The sequence below is a fragment of the Pinus tabuliformis genome, chromosome 7 (genome assembly GCF_031772625.1).
Source record: "Pinus tabuliformis cultivar Carrire ecotype Pingquan chromosome 7, CPIR1, whole genome shotgun sequence".
In the NCBI taxonomy this organism is placed as follows: Eukaryota; Viridiplantae; Streptophyta; class Pinopsida; order Pinales; family Pinaceae; genus Pinus; species Pinus tabuliformis.
Genome location: NC_142293.1, coordinates 1,260,406,127 through 1,260,432,208, shown reverse-complemented (window position 1 = coordinate 1,260,432,208; position 26,082 = coordinate 1,260,406,127). Strand labels below are relative to the sequence as shown.

The window sequence follows — 26,082 nt, the reverse complement described above, 5'->3', positions numbered from 1 at the left end:
TCGTTAATTGTCTGTCTAACCACTAATTCAATTCAAACGGTATACGATTAGTTATATAAATTTTAATTAATGTTTATATATATATATAGATATAGTTTGTATATATATATATATATATATATATATATATATATATATATATATATATATATATATATATACATTATTTTAAAAAATAAATAAAAAATAAACCATATCTTGTAAAGAGGATATATAGATCATTTAGAAAAAAATAGAAAAAGGGGCTAACAAAAACAAAAGATTTAAGAGAAAGTAGTAAAAAAAAGGTGAAAAAAGAAGTTAATTTAAAAAAAAGGAGATAAAATAAGTGAAGAAAAAACAAAAAGATGATTTCCACCAAAAGCAGTGGTTTTTTTTCCAAAATGTTCGTTTTGTTCAGAGGGATATTATAATTGTCAAGAGCCATTACGAAATCAAAATGTGGTTTGCAGAAAATGTTACAAAACTTTTACCTTAGTCGAATATCTAAGTGATGCACAAAAACAATCAATCGCAAGAGATATAAAACAATTAATGACAATATTTAAGCGACAACATGCAAATTTTAATGAGAAAAAGAAAATGGAATCCAAATTGCAAGTTGAACGTCCATCATCACTCCTACAAAACGATGTAATTTGGTGTACCGAGAAAGTGCAGCTAGAAGATCAAGAGAAAGGCAAAATAGCCAAACTTCGGCAAAACAAGAAAGCATTACAACACGAACATAAAAATCTTGTGGATATGCATTACAAAGAAGTAATGGAAAAGGATGAAGAAATCTCTTGCCTCAAGGACGACGTCGAAAAATTACTTTCACAAGTGAAGAAGACTAAGGTCACAAAGAAAGAACTCAAGAAGCACTTATCATAACAAGAAGAGGAAACTTTACGTTTAAAGAACCTTAATAAAAATTTATTAGAACAAATCAAAGATCTAAAAGATGAAAAACTTAAAAGTCAAAACATTGAAAATAAGGTTGATGAATCAGAAAACAAAGAACTTTTACGTCTGAGAAACCATAATCAAAGTCTACTCACTCAAATTAAGAAACTTAAGGATGATAAGAAAGCATTAAAAGACAAGTTAGAACAATTTACTCAGGAAGAAGTATCGAAATATCTAGTCGTAACAGTTCAAGTTGAAGATAAGGGAACGAATACAGATCCAATGAATATCACAACTCAAGAAGAATGCAAACTAGTTAAAGAAAAGACGCACTTAGATGTTGTAGTTCAAATGATAAACACCTAAGTGAAGTTTTTGTAACCAACTCAACAACATCGTCATTTGAGTAAATAACAAAATTTCCACACACTTAATAAGGGAAAGTCAAACCAGAAAAGTTCCCTATCGGCATCTGAATCACGAGAGTAGACAACTCAACCATGCTACGTATTGGGACCATTCAGAACAGAAACAACAAACTGATGTTCTAAAGAATATTGATGTAACCTCAATCCAGTCCTATGATGACAAGTCGTTACAAAATTCCAGTGATAAGAATATCCCATAGAAGATTAATTTAGGATGGTCTGATCCCTTCTCAGTGCGACAATTTTGTTTGTCACTTAGAAGATCATATCAACTTGTATCAACGAAGATGACTGTTCCAAGACGAGAAGACATTCGAACCCAAAAAAGAGATCAAGCTTTTTCATCGACAAGCTTTGAGGACAAAGCTTTTTGAGGAGGAAGACAATGTTATGAATAAATATATAGGAAATAATGTAAATGATAATAATTAATAATGATTAGTTAACTAAGTCACTTGACACGGGGATCCGGGACACGTAGGATTTGAGATTCGTGGTGTCGGATTCGGACACGCTGACCCCCCGGAACAGGACACGTATATATATATATATATATATATATATATATTAGATATTATCATATTTCTTACACAAATTTTAATTAATGATACAAATTTATTGATTTCAAACATAGATCTTCATCTATAGCTATTAGCATGCATAGTACATACAAAATTCAAATACATGTCAATATATTATCAATTTCTTATGCTTGGCCCTCTTGCCACCACGAGAAATGTCTAATTTTTTAGTCTTGTTGGAAAATCAGGATCTTTGTCATTAATATCACCCTCTAAGAATTAATATCCAGAGGTATCTTTGTCATTACCTCTGTATCTGTATAGGGATCTTTTTCATTAATATCACCCTTTAAGCATTAACATAAGATAGAACAAGCATAACATGTCAAGTCAAGATTTTGTTTGAGTGATGCGTATATTTTTAGGAGGGTCATGATACAGGAGTTCGACAACCAATGTCACTAACATCAAGGTACATAGAGGGATTGGTGCTCTTGATTAAATATGAGTTCCATACCCTAATACATGACAAAATTCAATGGAAACATTGCAATCCCCCAATCCTAAAATCCTGAAAAACTGATAAGTCTGTTGGATTTTGAATGAAATCTAAAATTCCACTTTCTCCATATGAAATCCAATGAGGCCGGAACCACTCTCAAACACCCTGAGTCATTTCATGGTAATGTTAAAAATTTAAGTAAAAGGTTGAAAATGAAGATTAAGGAGAATGTCACTTTTACTTTAAGAATTTAAATTTAACATTACCATGAACAGGACACATTTCCCAAAATCGCGACACGCTTTTGAAAATCGTGACACGGCCTCGGATACGACGTGTCGGAAAAGGACATGACGTGTCATATGATTTGGACACGAATCCGGACCGAATCGTGTCGATTCGCTGGATTCGGGATTTGTAGGGGGTTTAGGACGAATCCAGTGACTTAGTTAGTTAATTAGTAATTAGGTTGAAGAGTCATGTCTAAATGAGACATGACTCTCCATGAAGAAGCACCTGCATAGTATATAAGCAAACCTCTTACTCTCATTTGTATCATCATTCTTATTCATACATTTAATATATAATATTTGTATCCTCATGGATATATTTATATTCCAAGTCTTCTAGAGTAATTACTCTGAAGAAGGAACTTTGTTCGCTTCAGGCTTGCTCACTGTCCATGTCAGCCCTCCAAACCTGGTCCAAAACACCTCAAAAGTCTGTGCTATTCCTTCCTCACAGCTCCTTTCTTGCTCTGTTAGTTGGCGACTTTTGATCTGCTGTTCCAGCACTTTTGTGACCACAGACCAGCCCCAATCTAGGGCTTGGCTCTCCTGTAATAGCACAGAGATATTCAGGCTATTGTACATAGAAATAGCACCACAAAACTAGCACCAAACTCTGCCCAGAATGCCCCTCTTCCATGCTACCTTCTCCTCCCAAAATCGGCTTAAACAATCAAAAGAAAAACGAACCAAAATAGGTCTTCTTCTCCACTTCGCTAGGCTTCCTGAGGCTGTGGCTATTTTAGAGAGATTCTCCTTATGATGTTGCACTTAGATGTGCCAATCAACTTGTGCTGGTCTTATTCTGTTCCTTGCTCTGATACCATGTAGAAAATCCACGAAATTCTGCAACAGCTAATATGAACAATCTGAAATATAATTTCTTTTCACATAGACACATAATTTATCTACCAAATTTTTTAGCGGAATAAGAACAGGAAGAAAAGCACAATCACAAAATTCAACAACACAGAATTATCTGGGGAACCCAACTGGGAAAACCCTCTGCTTGTTATTGAGAATTGTATTGATAGAAAAAAAAAAAGCAATATATCTCTTACAAAATAAGTAACTGTCCAAAAAGGTTCCCTATCACTGTACTATCCTAAAAAGAGTTGTGTTAAATCCATCATTCTAAAATTCCTCCAAGTAGTATATATAGTTTTAAAGATATAGTCTTCTAGGTTATAAGCTACCAAGTATTGCATATTATCTCATAACATCTAAACAGAGTGCTAAACAGAGTGTCGGGACTCATTTACACCTCCATACAGCTATTCCTTCATAAATCTCAAAAGAGGACCTTCCTTGGATAATGTGTCTGCCTTAGAATTTAACTCTCCGTATGCATGAATAAAAGTGATCTTAGTGAATTGCTGACTATTCTCCTTTAGTTTCTCTGTCAACACCTGTAAAGTAATACTGTGTATTGTTTGTTCATTGTACATTTACTTAATTACCAGCATCGAGCCCTCATGGACCTGCAAATATTGACCTTCTTTTTCCAGCACCTGCGTCAGAAAGGATTGAACAGCCATATACTGAGCCAAATTATTTGTCCCCTTCCCCAGTTTTGCTTTGAATTTGTAATAGTGATTCTCAGAGAGATTTAAAGACCCACCAATATTGCTGCTGTTATATTGGCATGCCCATAAAATATCCCTAAGGGATAGACTTGTCAATCATTATCTTACTAGTCTGTGTTGCAATATGGCCTTTTATGGCCATTTGACAATATTTCAATATGGCTCAAATTGGAATAGTTGCAAACAGACATGGAATGTTTGCAACTGTCTATTCTCAAATAATAAGCATTATGAGCTAACCAAATTTCCCAAAATATAAGGAAAGAGAGAGTTCTGTATTCTTTTAGGTCCTGATTTTGAAACCACCATTTTAAGCAGGCATCAACATTATTACCCTGCCAGATAGTTGAAATACCAATCCACTGAACCTCTAGGTCTTTCCATACCTGCTGAGCAAAATGGCACTGAGTGAATAAATGTGAGATATGTTTGTCAGCTCTCCTATACAGATACAAACGCTTGGATTGTGTTTGTTCCTTTTCTGTAGTAAGTTGCATGTAGGGGTTCTATTCCTCAGCGCTAGCCACATGAAAACCATTGTCTTCTTTGGAACCTTGACTTGCCAAATTTTGGACCACCACTAGTATGTCTCCTTTGTCATTGCTTCGTGCATAACTCTGTATCCTAGTCTGGCTGTATAACACCTAACTGCCTTGTTTTTAACCCAAACCGCTGCATCTGTATCTTCTCACAGCCTGACTTGACTTCTCTTAAACTCATCTAGAAAAAGCCCTCCAAGAATCTGCCTGCTCCCCTGCCAACCCTAAAGCCTCTGATGTCTTCCACCCTTGCTACCAGAAGTATCTTCCTGTATTCACTCGATTGTTATTATTACTCTTGCTTACATTTTATCTATTCATATTGCATACAGTGCTGACCTTGTGGCCATTGTAAAATCGGAAAAAATCTTTCTTTCTCCCAGCTAAGTCATTCTTTTTCAGATCATCTTTCTCTTTTTTCCAGTATGTAGTGAATTTTGCAGTTGTGGCATTGTAGATGTTCTTGATCTCATTTCATGTTCAGTGCACAATGTTTTAATTGGTTGACCTTGTAGGATAGCTATGTAGGGGAGTAGCTACTTAAGCAATGCTTCCTTTTCTTTCATCATTGCAGTAATTGAATTGAATAAGATTTTCCCAATTGCATATCATAGTCTAAGGAGATTGGTTGATAGGAAGACTGGCCTATGGAATTTGCTTATTGAAAATGCAACACACATGTATTGTGCTATAGCCCATGTTGACCCATGGTTTGGGGACAAAGGGACAAGGTTTGGGCAAAGGTGTGGACTACTATTACAGCCCCTCACAGAGAAAGTAATTTACAAACATGAACACAAAGTAACATTACGTACTTTGGAAACTTCTATATAAGATCCTTACACACTTGGCTTGCTTTGAAAGCTCCAAACTTCATTGTTTCCCTGGAAAAGTGAACATACTCTTTAATTCATAACCCTTTTCAGTGAATAATATGCAAACATAACTATACTGTGATTTATCGTTTAACTAATAGATTTTAGTGTGTAGAAGTAACAAGATGGATGTTTTATGCAGGTTGGAGTATTTGTTAAAGCATGTAGGGAGAAAATAGAGAATTTGAAGAATAGAATAGAGAGTAAAGAGAGAAAGAAACAAGCAGTGACTTGGCTTGGTGTTCAGGGAGATGCTACTAATGCAGAAGACATTGCACACAAGCATGGTGTGGTAAGAACCTCTACTTGTATTTAGAGTTCTTATCTATGTCCATATAAAAATAAAACTCTCAAGACATCGTCTCCTAGAGCTCTAGATAACTTTTTTTGTGATGTGTATGTTGAATTTTCCTTAGGCCCTAGATCTGGTCTATGGCTAACCAAAGCAGACAAACACACTAGGAACCCCTAACATACAAGCTCTTTGCATAGCGGAAATCTACAACAGTGAAATCAATAAAGTACACAGAGATATTTGGCCCAAATCTCGACCTTTATTATTCCATCAACAAAGAATCATTAGGGCTTCCGTACCAGTGATCATGGCCCTTTATAAAACCCTGATACAAGACTAGTAACATAGTATACAAATAGGGCTTGCAGACTGTTCCATCAGATCTGCAATCTGCTCAACACAACAAGAACAAAATACATGACTTACTTGTTGTAGCCCTCCTTTGCTTCCAGCCCTTTCTGTACTCTTTGTCCTTGGTGTACTTGGTTGTCCTTTGCCTTCTTCACACAGTGATCTGGCTCCTTTCAGATCTTTATCCAATCAACTGCTAACAAAAGTCAGAACCTTCGGACCTCTTGCATTTCCAGCCTTCAAAAACACTTCAGCTACTCTCAGTGAGTTTGGTTCTTCAACTTCACTGCATATTTATTAGCCATCAAAACACGCTGTTCACAACTCCATTAGTGAACAGACTTCAGGAATAACGTAGCAATATTTCTACACGAACAATAGCCACTTAATTCCCTTTGCTTGCCTTCCTGCAACTCAAGGATACTTCGTCCCCCCTTGTAGGCCTATGGCCTAAACTCAGACCACCCTTCAGCTTGCAGCCTTAGTGCAGACCACTATTACTCCTTTGTTTTCCACGGCTGGCTTCTTTAGGGCCTTGTCTGGCCTACTCAAGGCTTCAACTACCCTTCTTAAGGCCTGGACACCTTCTGCCAGTCTTATACAAAGCTCTCGAACTGCTGTAGGAACCCCCAACCTGCCTCAAATTCCTTTTCTGAAAGCTTCTCAGCTTGGATCACTCCTACTGTGGCCTAATCTAAACCTCTATGAATCTCTGCCACATTTTCTCGGCCTGTCTGGGCATTCCTGAGGCCTTACGTCCCTCCACTAGGCCTTCGTCCCTCTCTCTGCTTCAGAACTAGACCCTAGACACAACTGCTATACTTTTGTTCTATCCGTCCACAACACAGAGGTCCTGTGGCCTCGCTTGCTTGCTGATCTAAGGTCTCTTTGGCCCTATTCTAGGGCTTCAACACTTAGATCGTAAACAAATTTTCGGCCTGTCTAACCTCTAAACTAGTAGACATAAAACACTTGTGTCTAGCCTCTTCTTCGTTAACCAAACATAGAATTCTGCTCCTTCAAGAGATGCTATTTGTCCTTCCTTAAGACAAAGAATTTCACTCAGCATCTCCTTGAAGATTTGCATCTCTCCTCTTGGGTTACATCTTCGACAAGATAAGATTGTTATGCGTGTAAGACCTCTCCACTGGTCTTCTCTGTTTATTCTTTTCTTTTAGGTCATTTAGGAAAACTCTAGATCTTTAAGGTTTTAGCTTCTCAACCCATTAAAATAAACAATTGATTTCTTAGGTCCCAAACTCACTTCTTTGGGTCAAAAACCCCAACTTTGGGTAAATTGCCCAACCAACTTCTTTTGGTGGGTTTCCTTCTCTTCGAAATACCTTTCGAGCTACCCAAAATTCCAACACTCCCTTTTAATGAGGATGATATTTCCTTCACACGTTGAAATCTCTAGCTCCATGACTTTGCTTGCATACCCATGATTGTCCTTGCATGAGTCATGACTTTCCTTGTGTGGCCATATCTGTCCTTACATGTGCTACGTCTTGTTTTGTACTAGGTATAGCTTTATCTTGCATGGTGCATGACTGTCTTTGCATGTAGCATGACTTTTCCTTGCACCACCATGAGTGTTCTCGCATGATCTGTGACTCCCCTTGCATGGGATGAAAACTCCACTCTCTTTTGAGCCAAACTATTCAGACTTCCATCGGGCAATTGATGTTCCTTTGTAGTCTTCCTTTGAATCTAGACTTCCTTTGAGCTTACATAACCTCCACTAGCTCATTGTGGCTTTCTTGTGCACACTCTGATCAACGTGCTCATCAAAGTAGCTATAATACCATGTTGATTTTCCTTAGGCCCTAGATCAAATCTATGGCTAACCAAGCACACAACACACTAGGATCCCCCAACTTACAAGCACCTTTGCATGGAAAAAATCGGCAACAGTGAAATCAATAAAGTACACAAAGATACTTGGCTCAAATCTCGGCCTTTATTATTCCACTAACAATGAATCATTAGGGCTCCCTTACTAGGGATCATGGCCCTCCATAAAACCTTGATACAAGACTAGTATACATAGTGTACAAATAGGGCTTGCAATCTCTTCCATTAGATTTGCAATTTTCCCAACACAACAAGAAAAAAATACATGACTTACTTGTTGGAGCCCTCCTTTGCTTCCAACTCTTTCTGATCTCTTTTCCTTGGTTTACCTAGTTGTCCTTTGCCTCCTTCACACATTTATCTAGCTCCTTTCAGATATCTGTCCAATCAGCTGCTCACAAAAGTTAGAACCTTCAGACCTCTTGTATTTCCAACCTTCAAAAACACTTCAGCTACTCACACTGAGTTTGGCCCTTCAACTTCACTGCATATTAGCCATCAAAACACGTTGTTCACAACTCCATTAGTGAACAAACTTTAGGAATAACACAAAACAATATTTCTACATGAACAATAACCCTTTAATTCCCTTTGCTTGCCTTCATGTAACTCAAGGATACCTCTACCATACTTACTAAGGCTTTGAGGCCTTTCAACCCCCCTGCGGCCTAACATCAAACTACTCTTTAACCTATTGCCTTAGTGCAAGCCACTGTTACTCCTCTTGTTTGCCATGACTGGCTTCTTTATGGCCTCGGCTGGCCTACTCAAGGCTTCGACTGCCCTTCTTAAGCCCTCAACACCTTCTGCCAGTCTTATACAAGCTCTTCGACTGCTGTACTCAGCTTGGATCACCCCTACTACGGCATGATCCTAACCTCTATGAATCTCTACTACATTTTCTCAACTTGTTTGGGCATTCCTGAGGCCTTACATCCTTCCACTAGGGCTTCGACCCTCTCTCTACTTCAAAACCATACCCTAAACATAGTTGTTGGACTTCTATTATGTCCGTCCACAACATAGCGGTCCTGCGGCCTCTCTTGCTTGCTGATCTGAGGTCTCTTTGACCCTATTCTAGGGCTTCAACCCTCCTCAGATCATAAACAAATTTTTGGCGTATCTAACCTCTAAACTAGTAGAAAAAAAATGCTTGTGTCCAACCTCTTCTTCGTTAACCAAATAGAGAATTTGACTCCTTCAAGAGATGCTATTCATCCTTCCTTAAGACAGAATTTCACTTATTCTCACCTTGAATATTTGTGGTTCTCCTCTTGGGCTACATCTTCGACAAGATAAGCTTGCTATGTGTGTGAGACCTTTCCATTGGTCTCCTCTATTTGTTCTTTTCTTTTAGGTCATTTAGGAAAACTCTAGATTTTTAAGGTTATAGCATCTCAACCCATTAGAATAAACAATTGATTTCTTAGGTCCCAAACCCTCTGCTTTGGGTAAATTTCCCAACCAACTTCTTTTGGTGGGTTTCCTTCTCTCGGAAATACCTTTTGATCTGTGAAAATTCGCTTGACATCTAACAATTGGAAATAGTTCTTCTAATTGATAAATTAATTATGTAGGTTATTTTGTTTACAACAAAGTAACGAATTATTCACGCTGTGTTAAAATTGGAAACTAGGGCCAAATTCCACCTTGGGACAACTCATTTGATGGAGATGATGATTGCATTGAATTCCTCTTTTCGAGAGGTCCAAGATTGATATAAAGATCATCTCATTCGGACAAGTAGAAGTGTGATTTTGAATTTATGCCCACACATGCAAATTGTTCAGGTCGGTCTCATCATCAGGTAGGCTCAAGAAGTCCAGTGGATGTGTCTCTTCACCCACAACGAATTGTATAAATACAAGAGACCTCACACCTAATTTGGCACATTCATCACTCACACATTCTTCGCTCTCTTCATCTGATTGGTTCATACAACGATTGGGCAGTTTCTTTCTCTCACACGTGTGGCTAGGAGGACGAGGTTTTTGGGAAAAATTACAGGCCGAAATTTCAGAGTTATAGGATAGGTTTGACCAACATTCATTGAGGACTTGCTGACAAAGTTTGACTGCGTTTTTTGGGTCAAATGATTGATTTTCCTAGGCCACATCTGTGGGCATAAAAACCAAAAAGTTCTGGGTTATTTGACCTGCGTTGACTTTAGGGTTGACTGCAAAAAATTACAACAATTGTCTCTCCTTTGACTGAGTTTGATCAAGCTGTTTTGGGTTGAATTCATCCTCCTGATCACGCTGAGTTTGACTAAGGAAGACTGAGTTGTTTTGAGGAAGATTTGTTGTTGTTTTGACCAATGTTGACTTTTTGGTTAGGGCTGAAGTTTGACTGCAGAAATTTACAGGGTTGTTTTGACTTTGTATTGGGCAAGTCAATTTGACTTTTGTACTCTCTCTCTGCTGAAATTTTGATTTAATAATAAGAAGAATTGATCAAAGGGTTTTCCCCACATTGGGGTTTTTCCGTGGCATCCACCAAGTCTGGTGTCCTCTTGTCTTGACTTGTCTTCTACATTTTGTTTTATGTTCTATATGCTTTTACTGTCAATGAGATTATTGTGATTGTTGTTGGAAATTGAAATTTTTATTGGACTGCTAAGGAACATTGAAGTAAATTGTGCTAAGCATATAACATACCATTGTTAACTAAAATTAACACACTACAATTTCTTCACCATAAAAAATATTGCGGAAGCAAAAATAGGAATTGAGAAATGCTAGCGCACACAAAAAATGACACAATTATTTTTGGACAATTGTCCCCAAAAAAACCCAATGCGGAAAACCGGTGTAGTAGTGAGGGTTTTATTATTATGCAGCAACATAAATTCTGAGTACAATAAAATGATTCCAAACTGGCATTTCTGTCTGAGAGAAATATTGGCAAAAATATTTGAGGGAATTTACCCTCTTCTCCAAGCAATTCCGCAACAAACTGAGCCTCAGAAATTGGCTCTCCAAACCCTTGCACAAACCCCTCTACGTTGCCTCTGTGCAAGCTTATACGCACTAGCTAGAAATTGCCTCTGAAGATGAAATCTAGCCTGTCGCTACCTCCGGAAGTGATTCTCCCGACGTCTTGGAGATTTTCCTGGCCGTTGAACGCTGAATCAACCTCTCTCCTGACTGAATTGAACTGCCTTTCTTGAGGCTCTACGTAGCCCCTATGCAAGCTTCCCGAAGAAATAATATGACCTCTCATTGACTCTCTGGAACTGGAACCTCCTCTAGAAATCTGTTGTACTGCCCTTTGCCACCTGCTACTCGATCACTGACTCAATCTCTCTCGGTGAATTACCTACACTAGAAAATTGAACTGTCTAGATCACTGAGTATCTGCACTGGTGTGTTCTCCATCTACCCATCGACCTCTTATAATCTCTAGTTGAGACTTCAATGGCCACGATTAAAACTTAATCTGTGGTTGAGATCATCTCCAAGTTGATCCGTGTGAGTGTCTAGAGAATTCTCACCTTTCTCAATTAATTACTATTAATTAACCAGTCTAACTTAGGAAAAATTTAAATGATGGTCAATTAATTTAATTGAGCTATCTCTAGGTGGAATTTCTAGAAAGGATTTTTGGGTTTTGGAGAACTCTTGTGTTTTAGCCTCTCCACAAAGTTTGAGACTAGAACACCATCCCATGCTACAAAAACTAAGACGATCTACCCAAAATTCCAACAATGTATATACTATATATTCCCTGCAATGCACAAATGCACAAATAGTAATTAGCACAACCATATAAATTAAATGGCTGATAAATGTCAATAGCAATCAAAATAATTATGTGCCATTTGTAATGTTGAAAATTTGTAATGCAAAGACAAGAGTGGAGGAAGGAAATAGAAAATGGTATGGAAACCCTTGATTTCGTCCATTGGATTGTGTATACGACAAAGAATTTTCTCAGATTATTAAATATAGACCTTCCATAATTTTATTTTTTTAAGAATGAAAATTTTGGAAGCCCTATTTTGAAATAGACCATGCCTATCGACGTAATTAAAATACAAATAAGCTCATGTGCACATATATTAACTCGATTCGTTTGGTAGAGCATGATCCTATGGGGAAGATTTTTCCATATTTGGTGTCGTAGAAGGCCTTTGAAAGAGCTTGGGGATCGCTAAAGTGAGCTCATGAAATGGAAAGCTATTGAATGTCGAGGAATGAAATATTCCTCTATATATATACACACACAAGTGTCTAAATACTCCAACAATTTCGAGTATGTATCTTACATCTACATTGCACACATTAATTCTTTGGGTTTCTTTCTACTTATAAATTGTTGTCTTCTCTGCAACTGGGAAAGTGTTTAATAATTCTATCCCTCTGAGTACATAACTTACATTTACAATACATATGTTATTCTTTTTGGGTTTCTTTCTAGCTTATCCATTGTGAGGCGGTTGATACTCAGATTATTGATAGATATCATTCCTAGGGTAGTCTTTCTATTATGAACAATTAGTCACACAAAAGAACAATGAAAAAGTTGAATTTTTACTATTACTAAGAAAATACAAATTGTGGGATTTGAGGTTAAGTAGATAAAAAATGAAAAGATAAAATCTCTTTTACTCCTACAGCCATTCTATTTACTATAACTAATTGTAGCAAACGAAACTTCAAGAATAAATTACTACAATATTATAATTTATTTATTACATAGTTGTACTTTAAGAAAATAAAAGAAAACAAATATGAATTATTCAACATTAAAAGAACATTGTAACAACTTGTAGTTTAATTTAAACTAGCCTAGATCCATTTTAGCCCTAGATCTATCAAGTGTTGAAAGGGATCAAATCTCTCGAGATGCAAACCTTTCCTTAAGTTTTACACTCAAGAAGAGATTTGCATTTCGAGAGATTTAATGATTCTCAATGCTTGATAGGTCCGCGGTTTGTTGATTTTGTTGAAGTTTCTAAGTTTACTTAGTTAGAAACCCTCCATGCACTTTATCTAATTTATTCCTACCTACTTCTTATTTTACTTAACAAGTTATTTACAATGTAAATATTGAAAATAAACACTAGTGCATGCTCAACATATTATAGATCAACAACTAAAGGAAACATAAACAATCACACCATATAACACCATTATTTTTGGACTAATGTCCCCGAAAAAACCAAATGTGGGAAAACCAGTGCAGCTATCTGAGGGTTTTCTTATTAAGTAATATCAGGGTACAATCTGGTTCCGAAACTGGCCTACCCAACAGAGAATTTCCTAGGCAGTAATACCTCTCAGTTTCTGACAAATCTCCTAGTTGAAACCCCGGATAATCCTTCTGGCAGCTACTCAGCACCAATCTGCCCTAGAAACCCCAGCGTCAACCTCTCTCTGGACTGCGTTAGCCCCTCTCTTCCCAGCGTTGGCCCTGTGTCACCCCGGATGGGTCTACGTCAACCTTAGGAGGCCCTGCATCAACCCTCTGGCCCTTTGTGTTAGCAACACTGGCCTCTCTGAGGCTCTGTGCAGCTCCTGGCTGCCTCTGCGTGGCTCTGTGTGAGCCCTGGCTGGCTTTGGGTCACTCACCTCGGCTACTGCGTTGCTCTCCTCGCACTATCTCTGCCTCTCTGTACTCAAATGTCCCTCAGCTGCATCTCCTGATCACTAATTATATCTCTCTTAGCAAACCCCGCTTTAGAGAATAGAATCACTAATCACTCGTGTGTTCTCCAAGTGACCCTCAAGCCTCCTCTTATACTTTTCCTGTTGACATATCAACGACCGAGATTAAGTCCCTAATCAACGACTAAGATTAGATCTGGCTTGATCCATGTCTTTTGGACCATTCTAACACAGTTTCATATTAATTCCCATTAATATTTTATTTTCCCTAAGTTTAGACTTAGGGACTCCATTAAAAATATTAATTATTTTAATATCTCCTGAACAGTTTATAATCTGCCCAAACCCTTTTTGGGTATTGGAGATCTCATGTGCCCCAACCTCCACCAAATTTCCTGGCTAGAGCACATTCGAGGCTACCACAAATCAACACTCCGTCTTAGCGAGGACCGTGCTCTAACAATACTCCTCACTGAGTATTACTCTGATCATCTGGCATCGGTCCCTGTGCTGATGCTAGGCCTGCTACCCACCATCCTCTGCACTGTTGTATCTTGTACTGTTGCCCATGGTTCTGCCACTGCCACTACTGCATCTGTACGACAACTCCCTCTACATCCGTGCTGTTGCTGGTCCTTTCTCCCAGCACTGCATCCGCACTGCACCTCCTCTCATCATGTTGCATTGTTCTGCCCACTGATGCACTGCAACTCAGTTACTGAGAAGTAAGTAACTGATCTCCCAACTTGACCTCCTTGTTGGGTTAGAGACACCCACTGATACTGAATCTCCCTTTGCCGCTGACAAGTGCTCCCTCTCTGACCTCTGCGCTATTGCAACAACTCCCTGCATCTCGCACCGTTGCACACCTCTCTGTGTCATCCTGCACTGGCGCAACATTCCTGTGCCTCTCGCACTGTTGCAGCCTGTAGCCTCGTGCTGTCTCGGGACTCCTGCACTGTAGCTCTCTCTGCCACTCCATCCGCATCTGTCTCTACCCGACTTAGCCAGTGCTACTACTCCTCTTCGGTGCTCCCGTAGCAAGGTCTAATCCAAGCGGCTGGGTACCTTAAGGATCCTGCCCCTCATCACCTGTAGTCCGCCTGACTACAGCTTGATGTCTCCCCACTTCCTCTCAAGTGGTGCGTGTGCACTCATGGCACAATCATCCTCTGTCAAAACTTCCTTCTTTGTCCGTACTCCCGCTGCCTTAGTCTCGGAAGACTCTCCCTTACTCTTCTTCCTTGGACACTAGGTCGCATAATGACCCAACGCCCCATAGTGGAAGCACTTGATCTTGGAGAGATCTCTCTGCTTCCGCTTTTCTTTCTTTCCCTCAGATGCTAGGGAAACATCTTCCTCCTCTTGCTTGACTTTGATCTCCTTGCTGCTGCTACCCGTCTTCGATTGTCGTCTGGTCTCTTCCTGGCGAAGAGCTGCCCACATCTTGTCCCAAGATGGGAGAGTCCCTCTGCCCAGTATACTCTGGACAAATACCTCCCAGTCTTCTGAGACAGCATTCAGGGTTGTCCTCACCATCCACTCTTGATCCGGTGTCGCTTCTATAGCAGTCAACTGATCTCAGATCTCATTCAGTCCTCTGAGGAAGGTGTCAATCGACTCTCCCTTCTTCATCTGATACGATCTCAATTGATTCTCAAGTAGCATTCTTCTCTGCACAGAAGTATGCTGGTACAATTTCTTGAGAGCCTCCCACATCTCAAACGTCGTTTCCTTCTCAGCTATGTGTGGTGCTACATGATCCTTGACCCCATCAAGGATGATGCTCTTGGCCCTTGCCATTGCCTCCTCGTACTTGTCGTTGTCATTGGGATCGACTGGGATAGCTATTACCTTTAAGGCGAAGTTCTTGACACAATTTCTGTCAAGAACGGATAAGATTCTGGCCTTCCAGACTGCGAAGTTCGATGCTCCGTTCAGTCTATCCTGGTCTCTTACTCCGTGTAGTTCCATAATGCTTCTCTACTTCCCTTCCGGAAGTTCTTTGTTCGAGTCCTCTGAATCTCTACTTCTCGTCTAGAAGTTCTCTTCTGGACTCCCTCTGAGTTCTGATTTCCCTCCTGGGAATCCTTCTGCCGATATCGAGATGACCCCTACTCTGATCGTCTTGTGCAGCCGCACCACTGATCCGGTTCCTCGGCTAGAAACCCTCGGTAGAAACTCCTCTTGGCCTTGCTTTGTCAGGTACTGTTCTGACTATAGTACCTCACCAGCTCCACTCTGCAATATTCCCGCAGCCTTCTAAACCCTAGCAACCTGAAGGTGAGAGCTCCTAGGCTCTGCGCAATCCCGACACCAGCAACCCGGCCTCCTCAGCCAACTGCGTCAGCCCTCCCAGCTACTGTGTGGCTCTGCGTGAGGCTCCTTTTGCCTTCCTTAGCCTCTGCAATGCCTCTTCCCGACTCACCCTTGATGCCACAGGCACCGCGTCACCCTTCCTTGTTGCTGCTCTGCTAGAAACAACTTCTGTCACCTCGGGATAGCTGTTTTCTGCTGCTATTGCTCCGCTTGGCTGATGTCCCTAGTCCTCCTATCATCTGCAATCATGCTCTGATACCATGTTGAAGTTTTTGAGTTTAGTTAGTTAGAAACCCTCCATGCACTTTATCTTATTTATTCCTACCTACTTGTTATTTTACTTAACAAGTTATTTACAATATAAATACTGAAAATAAACACTAGTGCATGCTCAACATATTACAGATCAACAACTAAAGGAAACATAAACAATCACACCATATGACACCATTATTTTTGGACTGATGTCCCTGGAAAAACCCAATGTGGGAAAACCGGTGCAGCTATCTAAGGGTTTTCTTATTAAGCAATATCAGAGTACAATCTGGGTGCTGAAACTGGCCTACCCAAAAGAGAATTTCCTTGGCAGTAATACCTCTCAGTTTCTGACAAATCTCCTGGCTGAAACCCCGAATAATCCTTCTGGCAGCTACTCAGCACAAATCTGCCCTAGAAACCTCAGCGTCAACCTCTCTCTGGACTGCGTCAGCCCCTCTCTTCCTAGCGCTGGCCCTGCGTCACCCTGGATGGGTTTGCGTTAGCCTTAGGAGGCCATGCGTTAGCAACGTTGGCCTCTCTGAGGCTCTATGCAGCTCCCGGCTGCCTCTGCGTGAGCCTTCGCTGGCTCTTCGTCACTCTCCTCAGCTATTGAGCTGCTCTCCCGGCACTATCTCTGCCTCTTTGTCTCTCTGTACTCAAATGCCCCTCAGCTGCATCTCCCAATCACTAATGCTATCTCTCTTAGCAAACCCTGCTCTAGAGAATAGAATGACTGATCAGTTTGGTGTGTTCTCCAAGTGACCCTCAAGCCTCCTCTTATACTTTTCCTGTTGACATATCAACGACTGATATTAAGTCCTTAATCAATGGCTAAGATTAGATCTGGCTTGATCCATGTCTTTTGGACCATTCTAACACAGTTTCATATTAATTCCCATTAATATTTTATTTTCCCTAAGTTTAGACTTAGGGACTCTATTAAAAATATTAATTATTTTAATATCTCCTGAACTATTTAGAATCTGCCCAAATCCTTTTTGGGTATTGGAGATCTCATGTGCCCCAACCTCTCCACCAAATTTCGTGCCTAGAGCACATTCGAGGCTACCACAAATCAACAGATTTTGTAGCATCGACAGGTGTTCTAGTCTCGACTTTGGTCAGAGACGCTTAGAAACATTGGAACTCTAGATCCCAGGAAAAGTTTCGGGAGAAAACACCTAGAGATGGCTCAATTAAGTTAATTAGTCAGTAATTAACTTAATTACTGACTAATTAATTAACAAGAATTAATTGAGAAGGGTGAGAATTCTCTAGAAACTCACATGGATCAACTCAGAAATGATCTTAGCCACTGATGAGGATTAAATCATGGTCGTTGGTGAGCCAACGAGAGATAATAAGAGGAGGTTGATGGGGTTGGAGCAAAACACACTTTGTGAGCGAGTCCCTTGAGCGGATTGAGTTATCTAGCTGCTGTGTTAGTTCAGGGAGATGGGTTCGAGCTAGAGAATGGAAGCAGAGGTAGAGGAGCAGCGACAAAGTGATTTGGTGGAGTTTTCAAGTGCCGGAAGAGTCAGCTGAGGGAGGTCGAATTTATCCACAGGAGGCTGCGCAGAGCCTCAATGAGACAGTTCGATTTGGCTGAGTAGGTTGGTTTAGGTCCTAGAGGCCAGGAAATTTTCCAGAAGGCCTGGCCAGTGACTTCCAGTAGCAGCTACAGGCAGAACAACTCACATAGAGGTTGTTCCAGGCAGTATGAAATTCGGCCTGCATAGGGCCTAGAGGTTGACGCAGAGCAAAGTTAGAGCTGATTGTGGGATCAGATTAGGCCAAGATTGCTTGTAGAGGAGGGTAAAATTCCCTCAATAATTTTGCCAATATTTTCTTTGGAGAGGATTTCCAGTTTGGCATCCATTTTATTGTACTCAGATTTGCTGCAAAATAATTAATAATAAAACCCTCATCTGCTGCACCGGTTTATTGGGTTTTTTTGGGGACAATTGTCCAAAAACAACAGTGTCATATTTTTGTGTGTGCTGTATATTTCTTAGTTTCCAGCGTTTTATTTCTGCAACTTTTTTATTGTGAATAAATTGCAGGGTGATTAATTTGTTATTTTGCCATAACAAAATAAATTACATAATTTAATCAGCTAGAAGAATTAATTCCAGTTGTTGCATTTCAAGGAGAATTTCACAGGGTTAAGATGGATCTAGGCCAGTAATTGGTCATTGACAACCCAAAATCAAATCATAATTCACGTCAAACTTTTATGGTGAAATAATAGTTGCAAAGCAACATATCTATCCTATTATATGAATGCACACACATAGTAAGAAGTCTCATTTGCATGGACAAAAACTTTACAAAATTCTCTTTCAAAGGGCTACGCAATATTTATACATCAAAACCTCATACAAACATGCATTCAATGACTGTAAGTTAATAGAAAGTATTGACGTTAGAGTGCTCTATAGAAGTAGGGAGGTTGAAAGTGTTAGTTTTACCTGTTGCTGCATATGTTTTCTCCCACAGAAGAGGTGCAACAGTGATGAGCAAATTTACACTAGCAGATCTGTAGCAACCTCAGATTCTTTGCAGCCTCAGGTTGCTGTGAGGTTGGGGTGGCACTGTTAGAATTTGCTTTTCCAGTTTGGGAAGGAGCTCGCTGTTTTGTATTTAGCAGGTGTTTTTTCAATGTTGTTTAGGGCATAGTAGCAAATTTTAGACAAAGCGCATGAGCTAGAGGGTGTTCTAAATTTAACTAGACACTGGTTCCTCAATTTCCTATGTAGAGTTCTCATGCATGCCTGGGCACACTTTTTTAGGTAGCCAATTGTTAGGATTTCTGTTCTAGTCTGGGTTCACCACAGGGATGGTCTATTTTTGTAATTCCTTAGCATTTTCTTCTTCTATAAAAGAAAGGCAGGGTAGGGGTATAGTTTTGAGCTATTGATTTGTAATCATTCTTCTTTCCGTCAATTAAGATATGAGCAATTGAGTGCAGCTAAGTCTATATGCTATTTGTGATTTCCAGAACTCTGATTATTCAGATTTAGTACATTACAGTGTGTTGTTCTGAGTTCTCCTGTAGCTTGCTATTTTTGTTTTTCCGACTTATACCTTTGTATATCTAGCACTGTGTTTTCTGCTGTGTAGATAGGAGTTTCTTAGTTTCCTAGCATTTAGGGTTTCATTTTAGTAATGAGATCAACATACTAGAATTGAACAGTGTATCAGAGCATATTTTCTGAGATTTTCTAGATTTGGGTTTGGAATGAGCTGCTGCCTGTGAGAGGGAATTGTTGGAGGTTTTCAGTGTCTCTCATGCCCCAATTTCAGCAATTGAAGCTAAACTGTAGTTGAGATAGGTGTTGGTGCCTGTGAGAGGGTTGTGGGTGAGATTCTTGTGAGACCCCAGTGATTGAAACACTGTTTATGACTGAGAGAGGTGATCTGCACCCATGATAGGTTGCTGGTATGAGTTTGCTCCCCCTTGGCTAATCTGCTTGGTTGAGGTGTGTTCCATGAGTTACACTAGGCTTGATCTCAGAGTGTGACCATCTAGTGTGTGCAGCCAACTTTACACCTTGGTAGTGCATTCTACAAATGCTATTAGAGGAGGTTGATCTATGGTGTTTTGTGGAGGCTAAGGTTACAACTCCTATTGACCCTGTGCAGTTGGTTATATACACTAAGAAGACGACTAAACTGGAGATTTCATGATTTTGTGAAATATCATTTGGTCCTCACATTTTGAAGAAGTTGGTTACTTATGATGCCTTGATCACCCTATATCATAGTGTGGAATTGTGAATATTCTTGTAAGATTCTCTTGAAGAAGAAGCTTGTCTCCAAGTGCATGAGTGAAAGTTGAAACATTTAACAAACACATGTTGGCTACTTGAAGAGAATCACTGAGTTGACAGATTAGCTTTGCTGCTATTTGATTGAAGGTTAAGATTGAGGAGTTGGTGCTTGTTACTGCTCAAACTAGCCGGGGACATAAGAGGGACTCCCAAAGGGCAATTGCTAGATCAAAGGTCAAATGATAGAGGCTTAGCCCGCTGTCACCTCAGCTAAGACTCCCTACTCTTTACAGACTTTCACCGATGGGAGGAGAGTCGGAGACCCAGTATATAGAAGGTCACTTGTGAAGGATGAATCAACCAATGGATGTGAAGTGACCTTTATAATCCTTTTCCTAGAAGGGGTTTAAGAATAGAGCTTTCTTGCTTGTTAAGCAAGGTACAAAGATTTCTAGGATAAGGAGGTGAGGATTTGAGGGTCAGGTTTAGAGGAATATGCCTTATGAAGGAGTTTCCCAATCCTAAAATCCTTATTGAACTTGACTTCCCAAATGGTTCTTGAAGATTTGACTTTTCAAAGGTGTTGGATCACATAGGACCAAGTGGACCCAACTTAGGTTAAGGGGGAAAAATCTAGCAACTAATGATGTTCTTAACCCAGACAAGGAAGGGGAAAGGATCAAAGCAAGAATTTCCACTTAAAGGTGTCAAATTGATCCTATGAGGCACTAGCCTTGGGAACACTAGGGCAAATTTTGATCTTGTAGCTTGGGCTTGGGTTATCTCACAACTCCACCGTCGGAATAGCTTCAAAATTGGAGGTGGCCGACACAGAAGCATAGTAGAGGCTAGGAGATCGAACTTTTTTCTTGGGCTATTTTGTCGGGAAAATGATGCCCTAGGTGACCCAACTTGGCTAGACCTAGAAGAGAGAGGGAAAGGTGAAGAAAAGTATTCTTTGAGTGATCACCTATTGGAAGACCAGTGCCTTAATCCCTTGGGGAGAATGGAGTTTAGGAGAATAATGAGAAAAGAACTTGTATTTCGGTCAAGGAGGCCTTAAGGACTACTTTGCTTAGCCTTTAGGGCAAGAGGAAGAGACCTCAAAGATTTTATACTTTGCTTGGCAAAGGAGATGGATTATCAAGATAAATTGCCCTGTGGAATTATCTCTAGGAGATTTCATTCACACACATGGCCCAAACATTGAGAGATGCTATATAGAAACAATAATTCCTCAATTTTGCAATTATGCAATGCAGTAATTAGCCCTATTATAGCGAAAATCCCATTCAATGCATATGACAAAAGTAAAACAAGAAAAGCATTCAAAGTTTATACTTTCATGTAATACAACATATCCAACCATCAACAATTTGACAGTAAAGAAGCTCCAAGATAAAATACTCCAATCCAAACATCAAAATTCATCCATGCTCCAACTCTTCATCCCAGAAAAAGTGTGAAATTCTCTAAAGAGAAGAGTGATCCAATCCAAAGTGATGATGAGAAAATGAACTCATCTCACTTGTATTGATACTCGAATTAGGAGTTCGAATTAGTCTCTTAGGCCTACATAAGCCCCAAAAATAAAATAATGTGCTAATAACCTAACTTTTGGTGACAAGCCCACCAAACTAGCTCATAAATGAAATAATAAGCTTATTAGGAGGGAAAATGATAAACAATACATGTCGTAGGGCCCTGATGAGGTCCATAGGTGCCATAATGAAGAATAGGACCCTCAAAAGTGATGGACAAGGGGGTGGCCCCTTGTTCTCCAAACAATAAACCTGTGGTGCGCCTAGTGGGTGTGGGGGCACAATAATAACCTCACAGGTCTCCAAATGAGTTGAAGATGATTGTAGACCATTTGTAAGGGCTCCAATGATGGTGTGGGTGATGCCATATCATACTAAAAGTCCTGGGTTGGTTGCCAAGTGCATGGTACATCTGTGGGACTGGCTGGGCAAAGGTGAACTAGGTGCATCTTCCTCGTCCAACAGATGGATCTCGAGCCAATCTCTGAACATCTCTGGGGATCCATGGAGTTTTGTCTACTGCTGTGGAGGCCCATGGCTCTCAACACACATCCTACATGTGCTGATGTAGCCCTCTGGAGGGTTAGGATCCTATACAGGGAGACCAAACCCAAGATAGAGACCACCTACAATTCTGCATAAGATCCAATGTGTCCCCTAGCCTTCTAGTACAACAAGTCATCAAAGAAATCAAGTAAAATAGCTTACAAACCATGGACCATAGTTGGGGACTTCATACTGGCCTGCCCTTCCATAATGGGCTTTGGCATGTGCTAATTTCTCCAAACTCCAAATGGGGTTAACCAAGTATCCTATTAGGTGGTTTCTACTTCTAAAGGGGATAATATGTCCAAGGTACATCCTTTTAAAGGTGGTGGTATGTGATAAAGAGGTGAAGGGAGTAGGGGATGAGAAGGGGCAGCCTTGGGCCACATGATGTGGTACAAGGGTAAGGGAGGGAGCAATCGTATAGGAGGGAAGCCCACACTTGGAAGCCCACACTTGGGTATATAATGTATAGGAGGGAGCAATCATGGTACATGAGGTGCCTTGAACTTGATTTTTCCACCCTTCTTTATATGCTTTTTGCCTTTTCATGAATTTTCATTAAGTAATTACTCGGTGCTCAAGGGGTAAGAGCATGATGTGTGAGATGTAGCAGTGGATACCCCTTTTTAAGGTAGGGCGGTTCATTGCCCACCAGGGGTTGGGACAATCATGGGTTCCTATATGATGAAGGAGGCTCATAGAACCTGTAAGAATCAGGGTGATGGGGTAGAGCTCATGTATTGGCTTTTGCCCATGTGCTAAATGTGTCTCGACCATCTTTTGCATTTTGTGGTACATTTTCTTGTGGAATGTGGCTAATTATGCTTTTACTTTTCTTTTTAGCTGCATCAACCTCCGGGCATCATTCCAGGCTTGACCCAAGGTGTGGGAAAGGGGAAGAGGAGAACTAGCCCTATGTGGACCCAGTGGAGGAATGTGGACTCAGGTGGGAGAAATGATGAATGGGGTGATAATGAGTGGAAAGGCGGGTAATATATGCAGACGAGGGAGCGAGACCACCCAACCAAAATCAGGGTTTCTTGTGAAATACCATCCCTAAAGCCAATTGGTCAGTAAAAGAGATTCCACGGGATTAGAATCCAAGGTTAATATCCAAAAGGGGTCTAGGGGACAAGAGCACAGACCTAACCCATTCTTTCTGCTAAATCCCCCATTAATCCATGCTTAGAAGTGTCCATGATAAGCAAACTACAATACTCAATTACCAAATGACAAGGCATACCCTTAGGTTTGGGAGGCCCACCTTCAAACATACGATCATGGCAGATGGGTGAGGGACCACATGGCTGGCTTAGGTGGCGGAGAAATGGCACAATGAGCTAGTTGGTGGCTGCTAGCTGTTGGCTAATGGCCATATTGAAGATTTTTTTTTTTCTCTTAGGGATATCACCCACAAAATGGTGGGTAACAGTGCCCATAGGATTGAATGTGTTCTCTTCACATTGAGAACTTGCCCACTTTTGAGAAGCTTAGGGATGATTTCATCTAGGAGGAGATGACACGAGACATAATTTCAATAGTGGAGGAGATCGAGAATGTAGTACTCATCGAGAAGGTAAGAAGAGGGGTTAAAAGAGGAGGACTTGAAAGGGGTCAAACGGGTAATGAAGAATATTTAGGTTCTTTGAGCAAAGGGAAGGAAATCTTGAGTCATGTGAAATGTTTTAAGTGCCACAAGTTGGGCCCCTATGCATTTGAGTATCATTATGCTGCTTTAGTGCATGACAATGACAAATTGTGCAAGCTTTGGCACAAGAGTTTTGGTCACCTACACGATGGGACACTTTTTCTTTTGAAGGATATTGTGCAAGGATTGCAAGACTTATAAGTTTGAGGATCTTTAGTCTTGGTGTGCTTGTCCACAACTGCTTAACTAGTTGAGTGCAAGTGAGAGCGAGTCTTGCGAGGATCAGTTGGATCACCAATTGAAGGACCAATAACTTATCTTGTTTTTTGGACCCATTTGGGGGAATGGTAGTTGTAGCTTGCATAGATGAAATAATCAACAATTAATCGACGATGATCGTGAAAAAGGTAACTTGGCAAAATGACCGATATTGATGCATATAGTGTTAAATGAAATATTCAAGATTATTTTGAAATAAATGTTTCATTAATTGTATCGAGATTAATTCAATTGATTAGAGATATTTTTTATTTATCGTTATAGGTGCAAGATCATTACATAGAACTTGAGAATAAGAAGGTGGTGGTTCTTGTGCATGCTCATCATTTGAAGAAGGATCGTTATTAAAAAAATATACGTCACGGAGAAGAAGAAGAAGAGAAAAGTGGCAAAGAAGATGTAACTAAGCATTCCAGTGAGAGTTCGTTGTTACCCACCCAAGTTGATAACTCGTAGGAGAGAAAATTTCTCCACCTTTGATTAGCTTTCCAACCAACAACCCTATGATGATCTACTGATAGCTAGCATCAAAGTCCCTCCATTCATGCTCCAGTCAGTGCTTTATGTCGTCTAGCCTACTCATAAGATAAAGTTGGGTCATTCATTGTAAGGTGTATTAACCATTTTTGTAATCAAATGCTTTTTACTTAATGTTAAAAGACAGTGTAGTATGGATCACAAGTTGAATTGGACAATTAACTACTTTTTATTGTATTGTTGTTCCCATGCTTCACCTTCGTGGTTATACCTTGCCCTTAGTCTAGCGTGACTTTACTTGAGGCCTTTCTTTCCACTATCCAAGAGGGGTACAAATAGGAGGCTGATGAGCCCCAATTTTTGGTACAATTTGGGCTCATTTGGCCTACTTGCTTTGCTCAAACCATTCATCTTTTATTGCTTATGCATTCATTTCTTGGTTTATTCATGTTGTTTGTAGGAAGAAGGGTAGGCATTCTATCTACGTGACTACTACATGATGATTTCAGGTTTTTGGTATTAAAAGGGAGCAAAGACCACGAAAAAGGAGACAAGGAGACAGTAAGGTGGCACTGCTGGTTTTTAGGAGAGGATGTCCACAGTCTTGGGGACCTTCCTCGTGATTCCCACCATAGCTCCGAGCTCCAACCAATCTCCCCACCGAGCTTAGAGGCAGCCAACCGTTCTAGAGGAACAGCAGTTACAACTGTTCTACAGGATTAGCAGTTTAACCTTCAGTTGGACAGCCGAGCTCCACAAATCAAGGAAACCTGTTGGATTATCATTTTGCATAAATACTGAGGCCATAGCCTTCGTTAGAAGCTTTTTGAACTTTTGCATTACGATTGTAATTTCGAAGTACGAGCTACAGCTCGGTGTTGGTTCTTTTTGTAAGCCAGTTTTGGCATGACATCAGATTTTTGGTTATGAATAAAGGCAGGCAGATTTGGATCTCATTCTGAGTTTCTAAGGGAGCTATAACTCTCAGGTTAGGGCCCAACCTGAGAGCAATAGACCTCCTCTGTGTTGTAATGTTATTTGCCTTTCGTTCCAGCACTTCGTTTCTTTACTTTGATATGCAATTCGAATTTACAGTCTGCTGATTTAGTTTTTATGAGATTGAATAGGATTAGTTTATGGTGAATTTGCTTCCAGTTGCTTAGGTTAGAAGAGGATAGTTATACTTCATTGGAGCTCCAGAAAAAGGTTGAAAGGACCTCACTGCCATCTCTGTTAGGGATTGGGGTGTAGTCTGAACCAACCACCAAAACCAAACGCAGTTCTTTTCACGTCCATGCAAGCTGCAACAGTTACTTTAGTTGTAGATCCATCCATGCACTTTGGTCTTGATCATTACCTCTTCATTCCACTTCCATGCACGTTTTTCTTTCACAAATTGCACTGCTGTTCATTGGTTCAAAATAGCACAGTTAACATAGGTTAAAGAGTTCTCGTTTTTGGTGACATTCATAGACAGTTTGTTTCATCTACACTGCTCCACAC

The 26,082-nt window shown here is 40.1% G+C and overlaps 1 pseudogene; it reads left to right on the top strand.

Moving 5' to 3' along the window:
• The window catches only part of LOC149251989 (syntaxin-81-like), a 78,978-nt pseudogene that overhangs the window by 26,024 nt on the left and 26,872 nt on the right, over window positions 1–26,082 (top strand).